The sequence below is a fragment of the Crinia signifera genome, chromosome 3 (genome assembly GCF_055691185.1).
Source record: "Crinia signifera chromosome 3, ASM5569118v1, whole genome shotgun sequence".
Lineage (NCBI taxonomy): Eukaryota > Metazoa > Chordata > Amphibia > Anura > Myobatrachidae > Crinia > Crinia signifera.
In genome coordinates this window covers 338,302,334-338,322,949 of record NC_139219.1, presented here as the reverse complement: position 1 = coordinate 338,322,949, position 20,616 = coordinate 338,302,334, and the positions used below count along the sequence as shown (strand labels likewise).

Here is a 20,616-nt window from a genome sequence, read left to right as displayed (position 1 = left end):
GTCATCTCAATGATCCTAGAAAGGTGCACTGAGTGATAGTAACTTAGGAAGTGGGGTAGCTGGAGACCCCCTTTTTCCCTTCTTTGTATGAGAGTATGCTGAGAGATTCGCGGCCCACGATTTCCCCATATGAATGTCCCTACTGTCCCTTGTAATTCTTTAAAGAAAGAAAGCGGGACAGCAACCGGTAGAGTCTGTAGTAAGTATAGTACTTTAGGGAGGATGTTCATCTTGACGATATTGACTCTTCCCAGCCAGGATAGTTTAAGCGGGGACCATTTTGCTAAGTCTGCCTTTATATGTTTAAGGAGTGGAAGAAAGTTAAGTTGGAAAAGTTTAGAGTTATTTTTAGAGATCCAAGTACCTAAGTATTTAATATGGTCGTCATGCCAATGGAACGGGAATGTATTTTTAATCCCCTCAACTATATTGGTTGGGGTCGATATATTCAGTGCCACAGATTTTGTGTAGTTAATTTTAAAGTTTGATAGGCGGGCAAATCTCTCAAATTCTAACATCAAAGAGGGCATTGAAGTGACTGGTTCTGTTATTGATGCCAGGAGGTCGTCTGCATATAGGGCTAACTTGTGTTCTGTTTTCCCTACCTTGACACCTTTAATGTCTTGATTTTTTCGGATTGCTCGCGCCAGAGCCTCCATACACAAGACAAAAATTAAGGGCGAGAGGGGGCATCCCTGGCGTGTACCATTGCTGATATTGAACCGGCCAGAGAGCGCTCCATTCACCCTCACCCGTGCGGAAGGAGAGCTATAGAGTGCTAAGATACGGTGGTAGCAATTCGGACCTATCCCAATGTGTTTGAGCACAGCCTCCATGAATGACCAATCTATCCGATCGAACGCCTTTTCGGCGTCTGTTGATAGGAGTATCGTGTGGGTACCTTGGGATTTCACGAAATGTATTAGGTCTATTATTTTGGTCGTATTATCTTTGGCCTCCCTCCCAGTCATGAAACCCACCTGGTCTTCGTGTATCAGCCCGGGTAGAAGGGAACCTAAGCGTAGTGCGATAAGTTTTGCGTAGAGTTTTATATCGGTATTCAAGAGTGATATTGGCCTGTAGCTATTACATTGGCTAGGGTCCTTACCTTCCTTGGGGATTATTGTGATGTGTGCTTCTAGGCTCTGGGGAGTGAAGGGGGTGTTATCCGTGACTGAGTTGCAGGCTTTTAAGAACAGGGGCATCAAAAGGGGGCGAAAAGTTTTGTAGTAGCTTATCGTGAAGCCATCTGGGCCAGGGCTCTTTCCGGAGGGGGTGTTTTTGAGAGCGCTCTCTAACTCCTCTATCGTAAAGGGTTGGTCAAGCCAGTGCATGTCTGTTTCTGAGATCCGGGGAAGGTGTAGTGATGTTAGATATTTCTCGATCTCTCGTTTATGATTTGGTTCTCCCACTCTGGGGGAAACTCCCTTTAGGTTATATAACTGTGTGTAATAATCCTCAAAGGCCTTTGCAATCTGCGGGAAGTTATAGACTTTTTTACCTGTATGGTCTGTTATGTGGTGAACGTATGCTTGGGCTCTTTGGGACCTGAGTGCTTTTGCCAGCAAAGTACCGGGCTTGTTCCCCCAGAGGTAGAACTTGTGCCTAACCTTACGTAGTTCCTGTTTTGTTTTATCTCTCAGCAATTGATTGAGAGAGGATCTGGCCTGAGTGAGTTCGGTGAGCAAATCTGGTGAGAGGAGTGTCTTGTGGGTTAGTTCCAGGGCTTTAATTCGCTCTAGCAGTTCTAACTTTTTGGCTTCTTTTTCTTTTTTTAACAAGGACCCTAATTGTATGCATTTCCCTCGTAGCACACATTTATGTGCCTCCCAGATGGAAATCGCAGAGGTTTGCTCGTTATCATTGTGAGAAATGTAGTCTGTGATAGCAGATTCTAGCTCCTTCTTAGCCCTGACATCTGAGAGCAGTAGCTCATTAAGACGCCAGGACCAATTCCTAGGAGGGGCGAGGGGCATTCGAATCTGAAGGCTGATAGGGGCGTGGTCTGACCATGTTATATGTCCAACTTCGCTCCCGGTGAAGTGCTGAAGGTGGTGGTGGTTTACTAGGAAGTAGTCGATACGGGAGTAGGTTGAATGGGGGTGAGAGAAAAATGTATAGTCTTTGGTCGAGGGGTGATGTACTCTCCATACATCCACTAATTGATATTCATGAAGGAGCTGTTTAACCTTCCGATGGTCTCGTGTGCGTAAGGACTTGGGGGGGGGGATTTCAGTCTAAGGGGGGATCTAATGTCCAGTTAAAGTCCCCGCCAAGGATGAGACAGCCTTCCCTCAGCGGCTCTATGAGTCGGAGAATTTTACTTAGAAATTGCCGTTGCTGGGTGTTAGGGAAGTAGACATTGACTAGTGTGTATTTTTGGGAGAAGAGTGTGAATTTAAGCAACTGACATCTCCCCTCAATCAACTCATGATGGGAGACATCTGTAGGATGTATGTCGCGGGATAGTAATATGGCCACACCCAGGGTCTTCCCTGTAGGGTTATTACTAGTGAGAGTGACAGGGTAGTAATGATTAACAAGTTTAGGCGCCATCCCTTTCTTGAAGTGGGTTTCTTGAATGAAAGCCACATCTGCCCTCCTAGCCCTGAGCTCTCTGAGTAAGGTAGACCTTTTCTCTGGAACATTTAGTCCTTTTACGTTTAGGGATAGGAGGTTGAGAGTGGGTGTGTTAGGTGTCATATGTGTTATGTGACGGGCTGGGGAGCGAGCTTGTAACTTGTCCCCCTAAGTTTCTATACAGGTGTTGCGTGAGATCCCCGGCCAGAGGAAGGGAAGGAGGGGGAAGGGAGGAGGAGGAGGGGGGAAGAGAAAAAGGAAAGAACATGAAATGCATATAACAAAACTTATTCTGTGGACATTCGAACAATAGTCCAAACATACTACATATACAAGTAACACAACCACTAGCGGGGCCAGCGATGCCTTGTGCCAGCATCGCCTTCCCGCACTTCCGTGGTTCACCCTAACTGGGGTGCACAGTCACTGCGACCCACCTTTTCTGTGCGTAAGCACACTATTACAAAAAACTAAAATTTGTTCGGCAATATTGAAACTGGGCAATAGGTGAAAAGTGACAAACTACAACTGATGATTGATTATTGTGAAACAATTAGCTTGTGAGGAGCCCACTATGGGCCTAAAGTACGGTGTATAGGGATCCTTTTAGCGACTGTGATGATAACATAACACATTTCATGTGACGAAATGTGTAAAAAAGGGGCTGGGACATATGGCTGGAAAAGAGCCCGGAGCGAGGGGGGGGGGGGTCCAGTTTAGAATCCACTGGTCCTCCACAATATCCTCACCTGTTTCAATATTCCCGGTAGGCCCTTTGGGCATCTACCATGTAAAGTGGTCTAGTGTTATCTGGGTCCAGGAGGAGAACCCTCCCTCTTAACTGAAAGTATACATTGTATGAATAATGGAAAAAACCGAACAGATAACCATATTATAAACATATCCCCCATAAGGGTTCTTACGGTCTCCGCCCCAACGATGTCCCATCTCCAGTTGAGCACGCCTTCTATATAGTTTAGTCCTCAGGTTATGGAGTCCCGGTTCACTGGGCTGTTTGTAGCAGCCCCTCTCGTGCCTCTGCCCACCGTCGTCCATGATTGGTCATGTAACGGCATCTTTCATTTTATTTGTATATACCCTTTGTGAAGATACGAGTTCTTCAATCACTCAGACACCGAGCAGATGAAACCAAAACATGGTTTATTATTATCACAGCACACACATGTAGATAAAGACAGGAACAAGAGGCAAATGTAGCATATAAACGTTATCGGGTAGCAGTCCACAATGGCAGTCCTTGTAGCAGCAGTTCCAAAGCACAAAACTATCACTCCTCCACACAGCAGTGATAGCAGATAAGTCCACACGATACCCAGACAGAGCACAACCTCTTAGTCCATGACAGTCCATAAAATCTCTCTCCTGCCTTGTGTGCAAGTCATTTTAAAAACTTCTAAATTCCCACGGTGCACAGACCAAAAGTGGGCTTGCAGTGAATCTTGATTGGTGGATTCAAGAGTCAGGTATCACCCCCTCCCAGCTACTGCTGCTGCCCCCCTCCCCTGCTTGGTTCGGTTCCAGTAAGTCTGCTAGTGACCAGAGATATGCAAGGGAGTATCAATACAACGAACAATAACCAGCTGATTGCGTTATGTGCTGATCACCCCCTGCGGTGCCCGATCCCACTAAGTCTGGTATTGACCAGCGTTACACAAAAGGATCTGAAGATAGAGACACAAACACAGTCTGATTGCATTATGTCTTGATCACCCCCCTGTGGAGATTGTCCCTCACCTATCACCCTCCTGTAAATAGCAGGAACAATACTATGGTAATACTATGGTGAATTCTTTCCTGGGTTTTTTCTGTCCGACCATATTTGGGCAACATACAGTCTAATACTATGGTTCTGGAAATACACACAGATTTGGGGGATAGAAACATCTATGGAGAACAAGAGGGTACCGACGGACTAAAAAGTACATTAATCACTACACCTAATAAAATATAATAATTACAGTCTTACAGTGAGTCTGATAACTTCACATTCCTTCCCCTACTATTTTAGTCCCGGTACCAAGTTGTTCAGGAACCAATAACAACCTGTAGTGGGATGCAGAGCAGAGAATCTGAGGTTTGGATGTACCACCTGAGTCCCACAGAGTGACATCATACCAAACCCATCTTGGAAGAGGCGGCTGGTTTGCAGAATCAGCAAGGGCAATATCACAATATAAGTTATGCATGTTAACTAACAAGTGAGTCAGCAATTCCCCGTCTTCAAATGTTGGGTACCCCCCCTCTGCAACATCGTAAACTTTCACACCGGGCACACCTATAGGGTGTGCTAATACTTTTGCCTCTGGCACAATGGGGCAGGGAGCAGTTTCCACCTCCCCCTCTTGCCCAAGGAACATCTGCCAAACGGCAGCCCAATATCGGGGCTCTGGCCCTGGCACTTCCGCCCCTCTGTCAAGTCCTTCCTCCCTCAAACCCAAACTAGGGGCATGGCAAATTTCAGTACAGCATTTGGTCTCAATGCTCAGGGCTGAGGAGGGACCCTCCATCAGAAACCATTCTGCTGGTGGCTGCAGGGCAGGCTGGTCCAAGGCCAGTACTACCCCCTTAAAAGCCTGGGTCTCACCTGCCGCTTCCTCTGCGCAGTCCTCAGTCTCCAGGATAACCTCCTTCTCCAGCTGAATATGCTGGGCAGCCTGAAGCAAGACATCATCTGCGACTGGTATGCTTGTGGCCTGGATGTTGTCGGATACTCCTCTAACCACGGTGATCTCCTCTTGGACGCAGTCCTCATAGATCCCCTGGCAGCAGGATAATAGCTCTTCATCTTCCATCTCAGCAAAAGGGAAGCTGTAGTGCAGCTCCTCCCGGGGTGCCTGGCTCAGAGGCCCCACTTCCTTCACTTTGGGGATAACCTCCCCCTGCAGAGAACACTGAGCAGCTTCCTCCCTAGGATGGGGGAGAAGCAGTTGCAAACGGTGCCTTTCATCCTGCCCCCTGCAACACTGATCTTGCCATGCTGGGGTATCCAAGAGCCCGCAATCAATCGCCTCTTCCTCTGCCACCACGAAGCACTCCTCCAGACACTCCAATTGTTCCCACACACTCAACTGAGCACCAAAATGGAGGATCCATGCCCGATAATCAGCAAATGCATTTGTAGGATCTCCCTGATCTTGAAGGATCTGCTGAAGGATTTCCCCGCGAGTGCAGGATCGGATGGGTATACCTCGCAGCTGACATTCTGCTATCAGCTCCTCCATACTCATTTCTTCAAGGGCAGTTAGGGGCCCCCCTGACAACGACCCTTCTCTTGTGGTAACAATTATTTCTGTGGCAGACCCCTCGGTTGTCTGCCCAGATTGCAGTAGCCCCCTTCTGGACCCTTCCTCTGGTTCTATCTGGGGCATCAATTTATTCTGGACTTGTCCTTTAGCCTCAGAATATTGTCCTCTTTGTAGCATCTGGGTAACTGTAGCAATCACTTCCTCTGTAAATTCTACAAACTCTGGCTCCCCCAGCAGATTCCACGAGGTGGCCTCACCTTTACAGTGCAGGAATGCATCCCCCAGGTAAAACAACTTGTCTTGTATGCTGGATACTCTCCACCCGCTGATCATCTGCTGAGCTTCTTCCCAGTACTATCAGATATACTGCATTTTTTTGACAATAAATAACAGATCCGGCTTCCCAGCCTGCCGATACACTGAAGAACCTCCATCCCTAAGATCCTCTGCTCCAGGGGTCTTGAGGCATCGATTTTCTTTCCTTGGAAACATTTTCCCTTTCACAGGAATGACACCTGCTCACTTGCTGAACTTCACCTTATTGCATTTTCCGTTTCCTTACATATGATCTGATCCTCTGTTCTCTGTGCTTTCTGTGCTCGATGGTTGGTGTCTGAATGATCCCACTGTCGCTGCCGCCAAATGTGAAGATACGAGTTCTTCAATCACTCAGACACCGATCAGATGAAACCAAAATATGGTTTATTTTTATCACAGCACACACATGTAGATAAAGACAGGAACAAGAGGCAAATGTAGCATATAAACGTTATCGGGTAGCAGTCCACAATGGCAGTCCTTGTAGCAGCAGTTCCAAAGCACAAAACTATCACTCCTCCACACAGCAGTGATAGCAGATAAGTCCACACGATACCCAGACAGAGCACAACCTCTTAGTCCAGGACAGTCCATAAAATCTCTCTCCTGGCTTGTGTGCAAGTCATTTTAAAAACTTCTAAATTCCCACGGTGCACAAACAAAAAGTGGGCTTGCAGTGGATCTTGATTGGTGGATTCAAGAGTCAGGTATCACCCCCTCCCAGCTACTGCTGCTGCCCCCCCCCCTGCTGGGTTCGGTTCCAGTAAGTCTGCTAGTGACCAGAGATATGCAAGGGAGTATCAATACAACGAACAATAACCGGCTGATTGCGTTATGTGCTGATCACCCCCTGCGGTGCCCGGTCCCACTAAGTCTGGTATTGACCAACTACTCACACCATTTTAAAAGAGAGACACCTTATAATATGTTAGTAAATCATCTCCCAATGCCATTTTTTTGAAGTTGTCATTCATCAATGGGGAATTAGCTCAGATGGTAGAGCGCTCGCTTAGCATGCCAGAGGTAGCGAGATCGATGCTTGCTATCTCCAAATGATTTAGCCTTTAATTTCATTTGTAGATACCCTTCACAGTCCAAATGTTTTAATCTTTCATTTTATTTGTATATACCCTTCACAGTTACAAATAGTTTTTTGTCATGCAACATATAAAATATTTAATCAGACTTAGCTAATTATGACAACTACTCACACCATTTTAAAAGAGAGACACCTTATAATATGTTAGTAAATGATCTCCCAATGCCTTTTTTTGAACTTGTCATTCATCAATGGGGAATTAGCTCAGATGGTTGAGCGCTCGCTTAGCATGCGAGAGGTAGCGAGATCGATGCTTGCATTCTCCAAATGTTTTATCCTTTCATTTCATTTGTAGATACCCTTCACAGTCCAAATGTTTTAATCTTTCATTGTATTTGTATATACCCTTCACAGTTACAAATAGTTTTTTGTCATGCAACATATAAAAATATTTAATCAGACTTAGCTAATTATGACAACTACTCACACCATTTTAAAAGAGAGACACCTTATAATATGTTAGAAAATGATCTCCCAATGCCATTTTTTGAACTAGTCTTTCATTATTGGGGAATTAGCTCAGATGGTAGAGCGCTCGCTTAGCATGCGAGAGGTAGCGAGATCGATGCTCGCATTCTCCAAATGTTTTATCCTTTTATTTCATTTGTAGATACACTTCAAAGTCCAAATGTTTTAATCTTTCATTTTATTTGTATATACCCTTCATAGTTACAAATAGTTTTTTGTCATGCAACATATAAAAATTTTTAGTCAGACTTAGCTAATTATGACAACTACTCACACCATTTTAAAAGAGAGACACCTTATAATATGTTAGTAAATCATCTCCCAATGCCATTTTTTTTAAGTTGTCATTCATCAATGGGGAATTAGCTCAGATGGTAGAGCGCTCGCTTAGCATGCGAGAGGTAGCGAGATCGATGCTCGCATTCTCCAAATGATTTAGCCTTTCATTTCATTTGTAGATACCCTTCACAGTCCAAATGTTTTAATCTTTCATTTTATATACCCATCACAGTTACAAATATTTTTTTGTCATGCAACATATAAAAATATTTAATCAGACTTCGCTAATTATGACAACTACTCACACCATTTTAAAAGAGAGACACCTTATAATATGTTAGTAAATCATCTCCCAATGCCATTTTTTTGAAGTTGTCATTCATCAATGGGGAATTAGCTCAGATGGTAGAGCGCTCGCTTAGCATGCGAGAGGTAGCGAGATCGATGCTCGCATTCTCCAAATGATTTAGCCTTTCATTTCATTTGTTGATACCCTTCACAGTCTAAATGCTTTAATCTTTCATTTTATTTGTATATACCCTTCATAGTTACAAATAGTTTTTTGTCATGCAACATATAAAATTTTTTAGTCAGACTTAGCTAATTATGACAACTACTCACACCATTTTAAAAGAGAGACACCTTATAATATGTTAGTAAATAATCTCCCAATGCCATTTTTTTTAAGTTGTCATTCATCAATGGGGAATTAGCTCAGATGGTAGAGCGCTCGCTTAGCATGCGAGACGTAGCGAGATCGATGCTCGCATTCTCCAAATGATTTAGCCTTTCATTTCATTTGTAGATACCCTTCACAGTCCAAATGTTTTAATCTTTCATTTTATCTTTATATACCCTTCACAGTTACAAATATTTTTTTGTCATGCAACATATAAAAATATTTAATCAGACTTAGCTAATTATGACAACTACTCACACCATTTTAAAAGAGAGACACCTTATAATATGTTAGTAAATCATCTCCCAATGCCTTTTTTTTGAACTTGTCATTCATCAATTGGGAATTAGCTCAGATGGTAGAGCGCTCACTTAGCATGCGAGAGGTAGCGAGATCTATTCTCGCATTCTCAAAATGTTTTATCCTTTCATTTCATTTGTAGATACCCTTCACAGTCCAAATGTTTTAATCTTTCATTTTATTTGTATATACCCTTCACAGTTACAAATAGTTTTTTGTCATGCAACATATAAAAATATTTAATCAGACTTAGCTAATTATGACAACTACTCACACCATTTTAAAAGAGAGACACCTTATAATATGTTAGTAAATCCTCTCCCAATGCCATTTTTTTGAAGTTGCCATTCATCAATGGGGAATTAGCTCAGATGGTAGAGCGCTCGCTTAGCATGCGAGAGGTAGCGAGATCGATGCTCGCATTCTCCAAATGATTTAGCCTTTCATTTCATTTGTAGATACCCTTCACAGTCCGAATGTTTTAATCTTTCATTTTATTTGTATATACCCTTCACAGTTACAAATAGTATTTTGTCATGCAACATATAAAAATATTTAGTCAGACTTAGCTAATTATGACAACTACTCACACCATTTTAAAAGAGAGACACCTTATAATATGTTAGTAAATCATCTCCCAATGCCATTTTTTTAAAGTTGTTGTTCATCAATGGGGAATTAGCTCAGATGGTAGAGCGCTCGCTTAGCATGCGAGAGGTAGCGAGATCGATGCTCGCATTTTCCAAATGATTTAGCCTTTCATTTCATTTGTAGATACCCTTCACAGTCTAAATGCTTTAATCTTTCATTTTATTTGTATATACCCTTCACAGTTACAAAAAGTTTTTTGTCATGCAACATATAAAAATATTTAATCAGACTTAGCTAATTATGACAACTACTTACACCATTTTAAAAGAGAGACACCTTATAATATGTTAGTAAATCATCTCCCAATGCCATTTTTTTGAAGTAGTCGTTCATCAATGGGGAATTAGCTCAGATGGTAGAGCGCTCGCTTAGCATGCGAGAGGTAGCGAGATCGATGCCTGCATTTAGCCTTTCATTTCGATGCCTGCATTTAGCCTTTCATTTCATTTGTAGATACCATTCACAGTCCAAATGTTTTAATCTTTCATTTTATTTGTATATACACTTCACAGTTACAAATAGTTTTTTGTCATGCAACATATAAAAATATTTAGTCAGACTTAGCTAATTATGACAACTACTCACACCATTTTAAAAGAGAGACACCTTATAATATGTTAGTAAATGATCTCCCAATGCCTTTTTTTGAACTTGTCATTCATCAATGGGGAATTAGCTCATATGGTAGAGCGCTCGCTTAGCATGCGAGAGGTACCAAAATCTATGCTCGCATTCTCCAAATGTTTTATCCTTTCATTTCATTTGTAGATACCCTTCACAGTCCAAATGTTTTAATCTTTCATTTTATTTGTATATACCCTTCACAGTTACACATAGTTTTTTGTCATGCAACATATAAAAATATTTAGTCAGACTTAGCTAATTATGCCAACGACTCACACCATTTTAAAAGAGAGACACCTTATAATATGTTAGTAAATGATCTCCCAATGCCTTTTTTTTTAACTTGTCATTCATCAATGGGGAATTAGCTCAGATGGTAGTGTGCTCGCTTAGCATGCGAGAGGTAGCGAGATCTATGCTCGCCTTCTCCAAATGTTTTATCCTTTCATTTCATTTGTAGATACCCTTCACAGTCCAAATGTTTTAATCTTTCATTTTATATACCCTTCACAGTTACAAATATTTTTTTGTCATGCAACATATAAAAATATTTATTCAGACTTCGCTAATTATGACAACTACTCACACCATTTTAAAAGAGAGACACCTTATAATATGTTAGTAAATCATCTCCCAATGCCATTTTTTTGAAGTTGTCATTCATCAATGGGGAATTAGCTCAGATGGTAGAGCGCTCGCTTAGCATGCGAGAGGTAGCGAGATCGATGCTCGCATTCTCCAAATGATTTAGCCTTTCATTTCATTTGTTGATACCCTTCACAGTCTAAATGCTTTAATCTTTCATTTTATTTGTATATACCCTTCATAGTTACAAATAGTTTTTTGTCATGCAACATATAAAATTTTTTAGTCAGACTTAGCTAATTATGACAACTACTCACACCATTTTAAAAGAGAGACACCTTATAATATGTTAGTAAATAATCTCCCAATGCCATTTTTTTTAAGTTGTCATTCATCAATGGGGAATTAGCTCAGATGGTAGAGCGCTCGCTTAGCATGCGAGACGTAGCGAGATCGATGCTCGCATTCTCCAAATGATTTAGCCTTTCATTTCATTTGTAGATACCCTTCACAGTCCAAATGTTTTAATCTTTCATTTTATCTTTATATACCCTTCACAGTTACAAATATTTTTTTGTCATGCAACATATAAAAATATTTAATCAGATTTAGCTAATTATGACAACTACTCACACCATTTTAAAAGAGAGACACCTTATAATATGTTAGTAAATCATCTCCCAATGCCTTTTTTTTGAACTTGTCATTCATCAATTGGGAATTAGCTCAGATGGTAGAGCGCTCGCTTAGCATGCGAGAGGTAGCGAGATCTATTCTCGCATTCTCAAAATGTTTTATCCTTTCATTTCATTTGTAGATACCCTTCACAGTCCAAATGTTTTAATCTTTCATTTTATTTGTATATACCCTTCACAGTTACAAATAGTTTTTTGTCATGCAACATATAAAAATATTTAATCAGACTTAGCTAATTATGACAACTACTCACTCCATTTTAAAAGAGAGACACCTTATAATATGTTAGTAAATCATCTCCCAATGCCATTTTTTTTAAGTTGTCATTCATCAATGGGGAATTAGCTCAGATGGTAGAGCGCTCGCTTAGCATGCGAGAGGTAGCGAGATCGATGCTCGCATTCTCCAAATGATTTAGCCTTTCATTTCATTTGTAGATACCCTTCACAGTCCGAATGCTTTAATCTTTCATTTTATTTGTATATACCCTTCACAGTTACAAATAGTATTTTGTCATGCAACATATAAAAATATTTAGTCAGACTTAGCTAATTATGACAACTACTCACACCATTTTAAAAGAGAGACACCTTATAATATGTTAGTAAATCATCTCCCAATGCCATTTTTTTAAAGTTGTTGTTCATCAATGGGGAATTAGCTCAGATGGTAGAGCGCTCGCTTAGCATGCGAGAGGTAGCGAGATCGATGCTCGCATTCTCCAAATGATTTAGCCTTTCATTTCATTTGTAGATACCCTTCACAGTCTAAATGCTTTAATCTTTCATTTTATTTGTATATACCCTTCACAGTTACAAAAAGTTTTTTGTCATGCAACATATAAAAATATTTAATCAGACTTAGCTAATTATGACAACTACTTACACCATTTTAAAAGAGAGACACCTTATAATATGTTAGTAAATCATCTCCCAATGCCATTTTTTTTAAGTAGTCGTTCATCAATGGGGAATTAGCTCAGATGGTAGAGCGCTCGCTTAGCATGCGAGAGGTAGCGAGATCGATGCCTGCATTTAGCCTTTCATTTCGATGCCTGCATTTAGCCTTTCATTTCATTTGTAGATACCCTTCACAGTCCAAATGTTTTAATCTTTCATTTTATTTGTATATACCCTTCACAGTTACAAATAGTTTTTTGTCATGCAACATATAAAAATATTTAGTCAGACTTAGCTAATTATGACAACTACTCACACCATTTTAAAAGAGAGACACCTTATAATATGTTAGTAAATGATCTCCCAATGCCTTTTTTTGAACTTGTCATTCATCAATGGGGAATTAGCTCATATGGTAGAGCGCTCGCTTAGCATGCGAGAGGTAGCAAAATCTATGCTCGCATTCTCCAAATGTTTTATCCTTTCATTTCATTTGTAGATACCCTTCACAGTCCAAATGTTTTAATCTTTCATTTTATTTGTATATACCCTTCACAGTTACAAATAGTTTTTTGTCATGCAACATATAAAAATATTTAATCAGACTTAGCTAATTATGACAACTACTCACACCATTTTAAAAGAGAGACACCTTATAATATGTTAGTAAATCATCTCCCAATGCCATTTTTTTGAAGTTGTCATTCATCAATGGGGAATTAGCTCAGATGATAGAGCGCTCGCTTTGCATGCGAGAGGTAGCGAGATCGATGCTTGCATTCTCCAAATGATTTAGCCTTTCATTTCATTTGTAGATACCCTTCACAGTCCAAATGTTTTAATCTTTCATTTTATTTGTATATACCCTTCACAGTTACAAATAGTTTTTTGTCATGCAACATATAAAAATATTTAGTCAGACTTAGCTAATTATGACAACGACTCACTCCATTTTAAAAGAGAGACACCTTATAATATGTTAGTAAATCATCTACCAATGCCATTTTTTTTAAGTTGTCATTCATCAATGGGGAATTAGCTCAGATGGTAGAGCGCTCGCTTAGCATGCGAGAGGTAGCGAGATCGATGCTCGCATTCTCCAAATGATTTAGCCTTTCATTTCATTTGTAGATACCCTTCACAGTCCAAATGTTTTAATCTTTCATTTTATATACCCTTCACAGTTACAAATATTTTTTTGTCATGCAACATATAAAAATATTTAATCAGACTTCGCTAATTATGACAACTACTCACTCCATTTTAAAAGAGAGACACCTTATAATATGTTAGTAAATCATCTCCCAATGCCATTTTTTTTAAGTTGTCATTCATCAATGGGGAATTAGCTCAGATGGTAGAGCGCTCGCTTAGCATGCGAGAGGTAGCGAGATCGATGCTTGCATTCTCCAAATGATTTAGCCTTTCATTTCATTTGTAGATACCCTTCACAGTCCAAATGTTTTAATCTTTCATTTTATATACCCTTCACAGTTACAAATATTTTTTTGTCATGCAACATATAAAAATATTTAATCAGACTTCGCTAATTATGACAACTACTCACACCATTTTAAAAGAGAGACACCTTATAATATGTTAGTAAATCATCTCCCAATGCCATTTTTTTGAAGTTGTCATTCATCAATGGGGAATTAGCTCAGATGGTAGAGCGCTCGCTTAGCATGCGAGAGGTAGCGAGATCGATGCTCGCATTCTCCAAATGATTTAGCCTTTCATTTCATTTGTTGATACCCTTCACAGTCTAAATGCTTTAATCTTTCATTTTATTTGTATATACCCTTCATAGTTACAAATAGTTTTTTGTCATGCAACATATAAAATTTTTTAGTCAGACTTAGCTAATTATGACAACTACTCACACCATTTTAAAAGAGAGACACCTTATAATATGTTAGTAAATCATCTCCCAATGCCATTTTTTTTAAGTTGTCATTCATCAATGGGGAATTAGCTCAGATGGTAGAGCGCTCGCTTAGCATGCGAGACGTAGCGAGATCGATGCTCGCATTCTCCAAATGATTTAGCCTTTCATTTCATTTGTAGATACCCTTCACAGTCCAAATGTTTTAATCTTTCATTTTATTTGTATATACCCTTCACAGTTACAAATAGTTTTTTGTCATGCAACATATAAAAATATTTAATCAGACTTAGCTAATTATGACAACTACTCACACCATTTTAAAAGAGAGACACCTTATAATATGTTAGTAAATCATCTCCCAATGCCATTTTTTTGAAGTTGTCATTCATCAATGGGGAATTAGCTCAGATGGTAGAGCGCTCGCTTTGCATGCGAGAGGTAGCGAGATCGATGCTTGCATTCTCCAAATGATTTAGCCTTTCATTTCATTTGTAGATACCCTTCACAGTCCAAATGTTTTAATCTTTCATTTTATTTGTATATACCCTTCACAGTTACAAATAGTTTTTTGTCATGCAACATATAAAAATATTTAGTCAGACTTAGCTAATTATGACAACGACTCACTCCATTTTAAAAGAGAGACACCTTATAATATGTTAGTAAATCATCTCCCAATGCCATTTTTTTTAAGTTGTCATTCATCAATGGGGAATTAGCTCAGATGGTAGAGCGCTCGCTTAGCATGCGAGAGGTAGCGAGATCGATGCTCGCATTCTCCAAATGATTTAGCCTTTCATTTCATTTGTAGATACCCTTCACAGTCCAAATGTTTTAATCTTTCATTTTATATACCCTTCACAGTTACAAATATTTTTTTGTCATGCAACATATAAAAATATTTAATCAGACTTCGCTAATTATGACAACTACTCACACCATTTTAAAAGAGAGACACCTTATAATATGTTAGTAAATCATCTCCCAATGCCATTTTTTTGAAGTTGTCATTCGTCAATGGGGAATTAGCTCAGATGGTAGAGCGCTCGCTTAGCATGCGAGAGGTAGCGAGATCGATGCTCGCATTCTCCAAATGATTTAGCCTTTCATTTCATTTGTTGATACCCTTCACAGTCTAAATGCTTTAATCTTTCATTTTATTTGTATATACCCTTCATAGTTACAAATAGTTTTTTGTCATGCAACATATAAAATTTTTTAGTCAGACTTAGCTAATTATGACAACTACTCACACCATTTTAAAAGAGAGACACCTTATAATATGTTAGTAAATCATCTCCCAATGCCATTTTTTTTAAGTTGTCATTCATCAATGGGGAATTAGCTCAGATGGTAGAGCGCTCGCTTAGCATGCGAGAGGTAGCGAGATCGATGCTCGCATTCTCCAAATGATTTAGCCTTTCATTTCATTTGTAGATACCCTTCACAGTCCAAATGTTTTAATCTTTCATTTTATCTTTATATACCCTTCACAGTTACAAATATTTTTTTGTCATGCAACATATAAAAATATTTAATCAGACTTAGCTAATTATGACAACTACTCACACCATTTTAAAAGAGAGACACCTTATAATATGTTAGTAAATCATCTCCCAATGCCTTTTTTTTGAACTTGTCATTCATCAATTGGGAATTAGCTCTGATGGTAGAGCGCTCGCTTAGCATGCGAGAGGTAGCGAGATCAATGCTCGCATTCTCCAAATGATTTAGCCTTTCATTTCATTTGTAGATACCCTTCACAGTCTAAATGCTTTAATCTTTCATTTTATTTGTATATACCCTTCACAGTTACAAAAAGTTTTTTGTCATGCAACATATAAAAATATTTAATCAGACTTAGCTAATTATGACAGCTACTTACACCATTTTAAAAGAGAGACACCTTATAATATGTTAGTAAATCATCTCCCAATGCCATTTTTTTGAAGTGGTCGTTCATCAATGGGGAATTAGCTCAGATGGTAGAGTGCTCGCTTAGCATGCGAGAGGTAGCGAGATCGATGCCTGCATTTAGCCTTTCATTTCGATGCCTGCATTTAGCCTTTCATTTCATTTGTAGATACCCTTCACAGTCCAAATGTTTTAATCTTTCATTTTATTTGTATATACCCTTCACAGTTACAAATAGTTTTTTGTCATGCAACATATAAAAATATTTAGTCAGACTTAGCTAATTATGACAACTACTCACACCATTTTAAAAGAGAGACACCTTATAATATGTTAGTAAATGATCTCCCAATGCCTTTTTTTGAACTTGTTATTCATCAATGGGGAATTAGCTCATATGGTAGAGCGCTCGCTTAGCATGCGAGAGGTAGCAAAATCTATGCTCGCATTCTCCAAATGTTTTATCCTTTCATTTCATTTGTAGATACCCTTCACAGTCCAAATGTTTTAATCTTTCATTTTATTTGTATATACCCTTCACAGTTACACATAGTTTTTTGTCATGCAACATATAAAAATATTTAGTCAGACTTAGCTAATTATGCCAACGACTCACACCATTTTAAAAGAGAGACACCTTATAATATGTTAGTAAATGATCTCCCAATGCCTTTTTTTTTTAAACTTGTCATTCATCAATGGGGAATTAGCTCAGATGGTAGTGTGCTCGCTTAGCATGCGAGAGGTAGCGAGATCTATGCTCGCCTTCTCCAAATGTTTTATCCTTTCATTTCATTTGTAGATACCCTTCACAGTCCAAATGTTTTAATCTTTCATTTTATTTGTATATACCCTTCACAGTTACAAATAGTTTTTTGTCATGCAACATATAAAAATATTTAATCAGACTTAGCTAATTATGACAGCTACTTACACCATTTTAAAAGAGAGACACCTTATAATATGTTAGTAAATGATCTCCCAATGCCTTTTTTTTTTAACTTGTCATTCGTCAATGGGGAATTAGCTCAGATGGTAGAGCGCTCGCTTAGCATGCGAGAGGTAGCGAGAGGTAGCGAGATCTATGCTCGCATTCTCCAAATAATTTAGCCTTTCATTTCATTTGTAGATACCCTTCACAGTCCAAATGTTTTAATCTTTCATTTTATTTGTATATACCCTTCACAGTTACAAATAGTTTTTTGTCATGCAACATATAAAAATATTTAGTCAGACTTAGCTAATTATGACAACGACTCACTCCATTTTAAAAGAGAGACACCTTATAATATGTTAGTAAATCATCTCCCAATGCCATTTTATTGAAATTGTCATTCATCAATGGGGAATTAGCTCAGATGGTAGAGCGCTCGCTTAGCATGCGAGAGGTAGCGAGATTGATGCTCGCATTCTCCAAATAATTTAGCCTTTCATTTTATTTGTAGATAACCTTCACAGTCCAAATGTTTTAATCTTTCATTTTATTTGTATATACCCTTCACAGTTACAAATAGTTTTTTGTCATGCAACATATAAAAATATTTAATCAGACTTAGCTAATTATGACAACTACTCACACCATTTTAAAAGAGAGACACCTTATAATATGTTAGTAAATCATCTCCCAATGCCATTTTTTTTAAGTTGTCATTCATCAATGGGGAATTAGCTCAGATGGTAGAGCGCTCGCTAAGCATGCGAGAGGTAGCGAGATCGGTGCTCGCATTCTCCAAATGATTTAGCCTTTCATTTCATTTGTAGATACCCTTCACAGTCCAAATGTTTTAATCTTTCATTTTATTTGTATATACCCTTCACAGTTACACATAGTTTTTTGTCATGCAACATATAAAAATATTTAGTCAGACTTAGCTAATTATGCCAACGACTCACACCATTTTAAAAGAGAGACACCTTATAATATGTTAGTAAATGATCTCCCAATGCCTTTTTTTTAAACTTGTCATTCATCAATGGGGAATTAGCTCAGATGGTAGTGTGCTCGCTTAGCATGCGAGAGGTAGCGAGATCTATGCTCGCCTTCTCCAAATGTTTTATCCTTTTATTTCATTTGTAGATACCCTTCACAGTCCAAATGTTTTAATCTTTCATTTTATTTGTATATACCCTTCACAGTTACAAATAGTTTTTTGTCATGCAACATATAAAAATATTTAATCAGACTTAGCTAATTATGACAGCTACTTACACCATTTTAAAAGAGAGACACCTTATAATATGTTAGTAAATGATCTCCCAATGCCTTTTTTTTTTAACTTGTCATTCGTCAATGGGGAATTAGCTCAGATGGTAGAGCGCTCGCTTAGCATGCGAGAGGTAGCGAGATCTATGCTCGCATTCTCCAAATAATTTAGCCTTTCATTTCATTTGTAGATACCCTTCACAGTCCAAATGTTTTAATCTTTCATTTTATTTGTATATACCCTTCACAGTTACAAATAGTTTTTTGTCATGCAACATATAAAAATATTTAATCAGACTTAGCTAATTATGACAACTACTCACACCATTTTAAAAGAGAGACACCTTATAATATGTTAGTAAATCATCTCCCAATGCCATTTTTTTGAAGTTGTCATTCATCAATGGGGAATTAGCTCAGATGGTAGAGCGCTCGCTTAGCATGCGAGAGGTAGCGAGATCGATGCTCGCATTCTCCAAATGATTTAGCCTTTCATTTCATTTGTAGATACCCTTCACAGTCCAAATGTTTTAATCTTTCATTTTATATACCCTTCACAGTTACAAATATTTTTTTGTCATGCAACATATAAAAATATTTAATCAGACTTCGCTAATTATGACAACTACTCACACCATTTTAAAAGAGAGACACCTTATAATATGTTAGTAAATCATCTCCCAATGCCATTTTTTTGAAGTTGTCATTCATCAATGGGGAATTAGCTCAGATGGTAGAGCGCTCGCTTAGCATGCGAGAGGAAGCGAGATCGATGCTCGCATTCTCCAAATGATTTAGCCTTTCATTTCATTTGTTGATACCCTTCACAGTCTAAATGCTTTAATCTTTCATTTTATTTGTATATACCCTTCATAGTTACAAATAGTTTTTTGTCATGCAACATATAAAATTTTTTAGTCAGACTTAGCTAATTATGACAACTACTCACACCATTTTAAAAGAGAGACACCTTATAATATGTTAGTAAATCATCTCCCAATGCCATTTTTTTTAAGTTGTCATTCATCAATGGGGAATTAGCTCAGATGGTAGAGCGCTCGCTTAGCATGCGAGACGTAGCGAGATCGATGCTCGCATTCTCCAAATGATTTAGCCTTTCATTTCATTTGTAGATACCCTTCACAGTCCAAATGTTTTAATCTTTCATTTTATTTGTATATACCCTTCACAGTTACAAATAGTTTTTTGTCATGCAACATATAAAAATATTTAATCAGACTTAGCTAATTATGACAACTACTCACACCATTTTAAAAGAGAGACACCTTATAATATGTTAGTAAATCATCTCCCAATGCCATTTTTTTTAAGTTGTCATTCATCAATGGGGAATTAGCTCAGATGGTAGAGCGCTCGCTTAGCATGCGAGAGGTAGCGAGATCGATGCTCGCATTCTCCAAATGATTTAGCCTTTCATTTCATTTGTTGATTCCCTTCACAGTCTAAATGCTTTAATCTTTCATTTTATTTGTATATACCCTTCATAGTTACAAATAGTTTTTTGTCATGCAACATATAAAATTTTTTAGTCAGACTTAGCTAATTATGACAACTACTCACACCATTTTAAAAGAGAGACACCTTATAATATGTTAGTAAATCATCTCCCAATGCCATTTTTTTTAAGTTGTCATTCATCAATGGGGAATTAGCTCAGATGGTAGAGCGCTCGCTTAGCATGCGAGAGGTAGCGAGATCGATGCTCGCATTCTCCAAATGATTTAGCCTTTCATTTCATTTGTAGATACCCTTCACAGTCCAAATGTTTTAATCTTTCATTTTATTTTTATATACCCTTCACAGTTACAAATATTTTTTTGTCATGCAACATATAAAAATATTTAATCAGACTTAGCTAATTATGACAACTACTCACACCATTTTAAAAGAGAGACACCTTATAATATGTTAGTAAATCATCTCCCAATGCCTTTTTTTTGAACTTGTCATTCATCAATTGGGAATTAGCTCTGATGGTAGAGCGCTCGCTTAGCATGCGAGAGGTAGCGAGATCTATTCTCGCATTCTCAAAATGTTTTATCCTTTCATTTCATTTGTAGATACCCTTCACAGTCCAAATGTTTTAATCTTTCATTTTATTTGTATATACCCTTCACAGTTACAAATAGTTTTTTGTCATGCAACA

The 20,616-nt window shown here is 38.4% G+C and overlaps 17 non-coding genes across 17 annotated transcripts; all 17 read left to right on the top strand.

Moving 5' to 3' along the window:
* Positions 1-7,771: 7,771 nt before the first annotated feature.
* On the top strand, positions 7,772-7,844 carry TRNAA-AGC (transfer RNA alanine (anticodon AGC)). Its single transcript has one exon. It is a non-coding gene; the product is annotated as a tRNA-Ala (tRNA).
* Positions 7,845-8,087: 243 nt separating this feature from the next.
* TRNAA-AGC (transfer RNA alanine (anticodon AGC)) lies at positions 8,088-8,160 on the top strand. The gene has a single exon. It is a non-coding gene; the product is annotated as a tRNA-Ala (tRNA).
* Positions 8,161-8,397: 237 nt separating this feature from the next.
* TRNAA-AGC (transfer RNA alanine (anticodon AGC)) lies at positions 8,398-8,470 on the top strand. The gene has a single exon. It is a non-coding gene; the product is annotated as a tRNA-Ala (tRNA).
* Positions 8,471-9,345: 875 nt separating this feature from the next.
* TRNAA-AGC (transfer RNA alanine (anticodon AGC)) lies at positions 9,346-9,418 on the top strand. Its single transcript has one exon. It is a non-coding gene; the product is annotated as a tRNA-Ala (tRNA).
* Positions 9,419-9,661: 243 nt separating this feature from the next.
* TRNAA-AGC (transfer RNA alanine (anticodon AGC)) lies at positions 9,662-9,734 on the top strand. Its single transcript has one exon. It is a non-coding gene; the product is annotated as a tRNA-Ala (tRNA).
* A 1,198-nt stretch (positions 9,735-10,932) lies between these two features.
* TRNAA-AGC (transfer RNA alanine (anticodon AGC)) lies at positions 10,933-11,005 on the top strand. Its single transcript has one exon. It is a non-coding gene; the product is annotated as a tRNA-Ala (tRNA).
* Positions 11,006-11,880: 875 nt separating this feature from the next.
* TRNAA-AGC (transfer RNA alanine (anticodon AGC)) lies at positions 11,881-11,953 on the top strand. Its single transcript has one exon. It is a non-coding gene; the product is annotated as a tRNA-Ala (tRNA).
* Positions 11,954-12,196: 243 nt separating this feature from the next.
* Positions 12,197-12,269, top strand: TRNAA-AGC (transfer RNA alanine (anticodon AGC)). Its single transcript has one exon. It is a non-coding gene; the product is annotated as a tRNA-Ala (tRNA).
* A 1,204-nt stretch (positions 12,270-13,473) lies between these two features.
* Positions 13,474-13,546, top strand: TRNAA-AGC (transfer RNA alanine (anticodon AGC)). Its single transcript has one exon. It is a non-coding gene; the product is annotated as a tRNA-Ala (tRNA).
* Positions 13,547-14,093: 547 nt separating this feature from the next.
* TRNAA-AGC (transfer RNA alanine (anticodon AGC)) lies at positions 14,094-14,166 on the top strand. The gene has a single exon. It is a non-coding gene; the product is annotated as a tRNA-Ala (tRNA).
* An 875-nt stretch (positions 14,167-15,041) lies between these two features.
* Positions 15,042-15,114, top strand: TRNAA-AGC (transfer RNA alanine (anticodon AGC)). The gene has a single exon. It is a non-coding gene; the product is annotated as a tRNA-Ala (tRNA).
* A 237-nt stretch (positions 15,115-15,351) lies between these two features.
* Positions 15,352-15,424, top strand: TRNAA-AGC (transfer RNA alanine (anticodon AGC)). The gene has a single exon. It is a non-coding gene; the product is annotated as a tRNA-Ala (tRNA).
* A 243-nt stretch (positions 15,425-15,667) lies between these two features.
* On the top strand, positions 15,668-15,740 carry TRNAA-AGC (transfer RNA alanine (anticodon AGC)). The gene has a single exon. It is a non-coding gene; the product is annotated as a tRNA-Ala (tRNA).
* A 3,114-nt stretch (positions 15,741-18,854) lies between these two features.
* TRNAA-AGC (transfer RNA alanine (anticodon AGC)) lies at positions 18,855-18,927 on the top strand. Its single transcript has one exon. It is a non-coding gene; the product is annotated as a tRNA-Ala (tRNA).
* Positions 18,928-19,164: 237 nt separating this feature from the next.
* On the top strand, positions 19,165-19,237 carry TRNAA-AGC (transfer RNA alanine (anticodon AGC)). Its single transcript has one exon. It is a non-coding gene; the product is annotated as a tRNA-Ala (tRNA).
* A 559-nt stretch (positions 19,238-19,796) lies between these two features.
* Positions 19,797-19,869, top strand: TRNAA-AGC (transfer RNA alanine (anticodon AGC)). The gene has a single exon. It is a non-coding gene; the product is annotated as a tRNA-Ala (tRNA).
* A 243-nt stretch (positions 19,870-20,112) lies between these two features.
* Positions 20,113-20,185, top strand: TRNAA-AGC (transfer RNA alanine (anticodon AGC)). Its single transcript has one exon. It is a non-coding gene; the product is annotated as a tRNA-Ala (tRNA).
* The last annotated feature ends 431 nt before the right edge of the window (positions 20,186-20,616 follow it).